This window comes from Hipposideros armiger, unplaced genomic scaffold (genome assembly GCF_001890085.2).
Source record: "Hipposideros armiger isolate ML-2016 unplaced genomic scaffold, ASM189008v1 scaffold_27, whole genome shotgun sequence".
Classification (NCBI taxonomy): Eukaryota; Metazoa; Chordata; class Mammalia; order Chiroptera; family Hipposideridae; genus Hipposideros; species Hipposideros armiger.
Genome location: NW_017731377.1, coordinates 1,176,269 through 1,181,652, shown reverse-complemented (window position 1 = coordinate 1,181,652; position 5,384 = coordinate 1,176,269).

The following is a 5,384-nucleotide window of genomic DNA, read 5'->3' as shown; positions in this document are numbered from 1 at the left end:
TCATTGCGCTCTTCCCGGGCGAGGCAGATCAGTCGCCGGCTTCTGGACGGCCGCTCACTGCAGCTGCTGGCCGCTCACGCTGGCTGCTGGCTACATAAAGTAGCCCATGGCAACCCACTGCCACAGGGGCTGCAGCCTATGCCGGCGGGGCAGCCCAGCTCCAGGTTGAGCTGTTGTTCAGTAGCATCTTAGCCGCGGAGGGCAGCGTCACTGGCCCTCACATGTGGGATCCGAACCGGGGTCCTCTGGCGTCCCAAGCCAGTTCCCAACCATCGCGCCACTCAGCCGGCCCTTGTGATGTTTTTGAAGATCACTTTATTCTTCCCAGAGTGGGCTTGTGGTTTAATTCTTCTTTTGGGTTTCCTTAAGACTATTATCCATCCTCTCAGTATCACTAAGTCATGAAATGATTACATTTTTCAAGATGGAGGGATCATATCCATTGTCTAGTCATCATTCTACAGAGGAGGTGCTCCACTCTGCTAGTGGAGTCACCATGGGTAGGAGGCAGGAGTCCAGTGCTCTTTCATTCAGCCTCAGGTCACTGGCTGCTTCCTGAGCTACAGGCTCTCTTCAACTAACATCACTGATAAGAGCAGGTAATCTACCTCAGATGAAACAGAGGCCTGATAAACTGTCTTTGTTATGGGTCTGCATTGGCTAAATACGTGATCCTTGGTAGTGCTACAGGGAGAAGAGCAGGTAGGTACAAAGGGGGACCTTTCAAAATTCCTGCTATATCAGGCAGAGGAAAATGAGCCTCCCTCCTCCTGGCCCAAGTCTTAAAGCCTCCTTAGAGGTGGCAAGAGCTTTTTTTTGGTTTGTTTTTCAAACGATTGAATATTTATTTTAAAACATTACCACAAACATACAGCATATTCACACCTTTACAATTCATTATCAGGGCTATTATTAATAGTATTTTTGTGTTATATTTTTATGGAATTATATATTGTTTTGATTCTGCAATTTGCTTCCCTCCCTTTTAAAAAAGTATAGTCTATATACAGAGAGGTACGGATATCAAAAGTTTATAGCTTGATGAATTTTCCCAAACTGAACACACCTGGTTACTTGCATTCAGATCAATAAACATTTCCATCACCCTAGAAGCCCCTCGTATAGAGCGTTTTGTTGTTCTTCCCTCTTTTAGAAATTTGCCTAATGTGACATGGATTTTATATTTAAAGATAGCACATTCCCCAGCTTCCCAGCATGCAGAATGTGTGTAATAGAAGAAACATTTCTTTCCTTCTCACTCTTCTGAGGCCAACTTAAAATCAAGTGCATTAAAAACTTTGGCTTCTTAGGAGAAGGCCTGATGGTGGATTCTTAGGTATTTAGAGCTGGAAGAGACTTTGGAAAGAAGAGGTTATGGGCAAGGTGTTGTACCTCTCCAGTGGCAGATCTGATACTGGGGCCCAGGCCTCCCAATCACCCACCTTTATTCCTTGCTTTGAAAATGTTATGTGAATAGCCTCAACCAAGAGTGGAGAGGCACCAGGAAGATTTCCCAAGGACCGCTAAGTAATAACACTGTGAAGGCGGGTACAAATGGTTCCTTCTCTTCCATTCTACTGGGGAGAACTCTGCTGCCCTCTGGTTGCTTTCTGAAATAGTCTCTAATGGGGGTCCTTAATCCCATGGTTCCCAAATTGTGTGCCGAGGCACCCTAGGGTGCTGCAGAAAATCCACAGGAACACTTTAGGGTATTTTACATTTTTGAAGGAAACAGTTGTATCTAACATGTGTCTCACATGCATGAGCTATTAAAGGAAATCCATTAGATTGCATCACATTCCTTTTGATGACATCCTATCGTTTTGGAGTTGGATTTTGGGTGGATCCTATGTTAAGAATAAAATTGATGGGGGCCGGCCGAGTGGCTCAGTTGGTTAAGAGCTCGCTCAAGAGTTTGAGCTCTGAGCAACAGCGGTTCGAGGCCAGCCCGAGCTGAGCAGCTGCTAAGCTGCCAATAGGTAGCAGGATGGCTCAGCTAAAAAAAAAAAAAAAAAGAATAAAATTGATGGAGAAAAGAAAATGTGGGTGGTTTGTGCGTAATCGGATTCCAAGGTTTGAGAAGTTGTGCAGTGTCCCACAGGTGCACCAATTTCATTGGAAACTGACTGTAATTTAAAAATAAAACAAAAATATCAATTTCCTTTCGTTTATGTGTATTATTTTTGCAAACAAGTACTAAATTGTTAGGACATAAATACTAATTAAATTGTTTGGCCCTAACTACTTGATAAACAGGCCCTTTAGGTCTTTCTTTTGGCCTAGGGTCTCTGTGAACCTTAGCCGTAGGTGTAAGGCTAAATGAGATCAGATTCTTCAAGGAAAAGCAGCGTCTCTAGTACTCTGTCAATTGAATGTTCAGCTGGTAGACCAGAGTCTAGGATGATTCTATTTAGACAAAGAAACTAAGTCTTAGAAAGTAACTTGATGGAGGTTATCCAGTCTGGGCAGATCCAGGTTTAATGGGGGCCTGAAGTTCATACAATTGTTGGAACCCTGTTTAAAGAAATAATTCACAATTAGGGATTCAAAAGGCTTGCCAGGAGCCTATGCAAGTGAAGGGTCCAGAGCTTAAGGTTCATAGCTTCAGGGCAAATCCACCTCTGCCCACCAGCTAGTGGAAATGGAATCCAAACCCAGCTTTGTCTGCCTCTAAAGACACAAAATGGGAATTTTCTTTCCTAAAGAAAAGGCTAGAAAACCAGGGATGTGAAAGCACTCCTAGAAATGTGAGCCTAGCTGTGTCATCCCACTTTTGACTCTCCCTAAGAAGGAACCTAAGAGTGGGAACACAATGCCTGTATCTTCTCATTGGAGATCTGTGACAGAGGACTGGAGGATAGGGTTTTGGGGGCAAAGCTGAGTTTTGAATTCTGGCTCCACCACTTCCTAGCTCTGGGATCTGGGAAAGTTACCATCTCTGGGTGTTACTGGAGCAAGCATACCCAAACCCCACAAGACAGTGAGGAGTAAATGAGATATCATAGATGAAAGGGCCTGGTCTACAGCAGGCACACAAACTCTGTTAATGTCCGAGCTCTCCTTCCTCTGCTCCCACACAGCTATCATGGGTATATGGTGATGAAATAATTATAGACAAGCTAGTTGGTCGAGTTTCCTTCATGTGCGGGTAAATTAAATAAATGTACATAAATGGCAAGCAACAGTCTACAAAAGATGCAAATCAGACCAGGTTTGCAGATATTTGCCTGGTGTCTTGTCTTGGTTCAGTGCCTAGCTCAGTGTCTATTTTTAGGGGTCCCCCATTATCCACAGATTAAAGTTGAATCTCCACATCCTGGTATTTGAAATTTCCCTAAATTTGGCCTCAACTTAACCTTCTAACATTTTCTCCCACTAGGATCCAACCAAAACCTCTCTTCTAACCCGACTGGTTTCCTCACTGACCCTTAAATTAAGCCCACCACAGACTCAGCGGAAAGCCACTTCCCCTGTCAGGAATTCTCTCTCCTTTCCGCAGTCCTGAATCCTACCCATCCTTCAGGACCAGTGTAAGCCCTCTCCGGCAGCGAGCATTATCTGAGTGATTCTGGGGATTCCTGTCTTCTTAACTCCTACTACTCATCCCATTTGTACCATGTATTCAGGTCTTAACCACAAACTGCTTTATTTTGTGTTATAGCTTTTAGGGAGTTTGTTTTTCCTTCCAATTGCATTGTGAGTTCAATGTGGTGTCATGGAAATAATATCAGACCGAAAGCAGAGACTTGGCTTCTTTTTCTAACTTGCTATTTCACCCCCAGCAAATAGCTTCCTCTAACTCAGAAGGGAGGGGGGTTGGATGCATACACTCTTAAGACTCCTTTTCTTAAAATTGGGACCCTCTTCACAAGGCCCAGCTCAGTGATATGCATATATAATTTCATTTTAAAAACATTTAAACATTTGTTGATCGCTTATTCCCAAAGCACCTTGAGTGAGGTGCTAAAGGATGAATAAAGGTAAATAAAACACAGGTCTTTTTCGCCAGGAACTTATAACAGAAGACTAGATGCACAGAATCACTGGTAGGATTTACTCAGTGGGCTCAGGCGCTAAAAGGTCAGGAACTGGCAGGGAATCTGTCTGACATTCTGTCTGGTGGTTGCCTTTGTCTCCCCACTCTACTGTTTGGCCCAGTGGATGACTTCCTTCTTTGAATCCCCCCTTTCCCCTCCTCCAGCACCCCACCCCACAAACCTTACAAGGGCAGAAGCAGCTCCCTGCCTCTGTCCTCACTGTGCCACACATCCTGTCCCCCTTGGTTTAGAGATCAGCTGTGCTGCCCTCAGTGTGGGGATGCCCCAGTCAACATGGCTCCCCTGCTCTCCACCCTTCCGTTTACCATCTGCTGGAACCTGGCCTGATAGATTAATCTGGTTGCTATACGTAGTGGGAGGCATCAGGGAAGAGGGACAGAACATCAAGAAACCCCGCACAGTGGCTAGCTAGCCCAGGGTGATTTCTTTAACGGCTTTATTATATGCCAAGTGCTGTCCTGAATCCTACCTATATTAATTCATTTAATCCTCGCAACATCTCTATGAGATAATTACTATCATTATCCTAGATTTACAAAGGAGGAACCCAAAGCAGAAATAAGTCAAATGACTTGCCCAAGATAGCTAGTAGCTGGAAGAGAGAGGACTGGACTATAGATAGTCTGACTCCACAATCCACTCCCCTGAACCTCTCTAGAGGAAACTGCCTCTCTCTGCGGTCCTCTGTAAAGGTTTTCTTTTCTGCCAGCTATGATCTATTTCCTGGCGCTACCTTGAGACAGACGGAAGGCAATGGGGAAGACCTGGGAGGCGTTAACTGGGTAACCAAGGCTGGCGCTGCAGTTTCAGGGTAGTCAGCCAGACCCTGAAATGCAGGAAGGGGTCGGTGGAAAGAAGGCCCTAGCAACAGGAGGTCTGAGTTCCGCTCGTGGTTTCCAAGCTAGGAAATCTTTTCACCTTTCTTAACCTCAAGTTTCTCCACCTTTAAAGCAAGAGGAAGGTTAAGGAAGTCGGGCTCAGTGAGCTCCCCGGGTCCCTCTAACATTCCGGTAACGGAGAGGTGTGGGGAGACCGCACAATATAGGTCTGTGTGTGCTGGAGGACGTCTCTGTGGGTGCGGGCAGGAAGGGTATGTTTATGAAACCAGGGGGCTCGTGAATAGGTAGGTTTCGGTGGAGTCGGGCAGGAAACTTAAGAAAGAGGCTCTGCCCAGTGTGGACTTGCGGGAGAGGAGTTGGGGGCGAGGCCCGGGGCCCCGCTGCACGAGGTGGAGCAGCAACAGTGTCAAAGTCTTCGGGAGGCCTAGCGCGGCGCTCGCCGGGCGAGGGGCCAGAGCGGGGCCCCAGCCAGGCCGGAGGAGGGGCG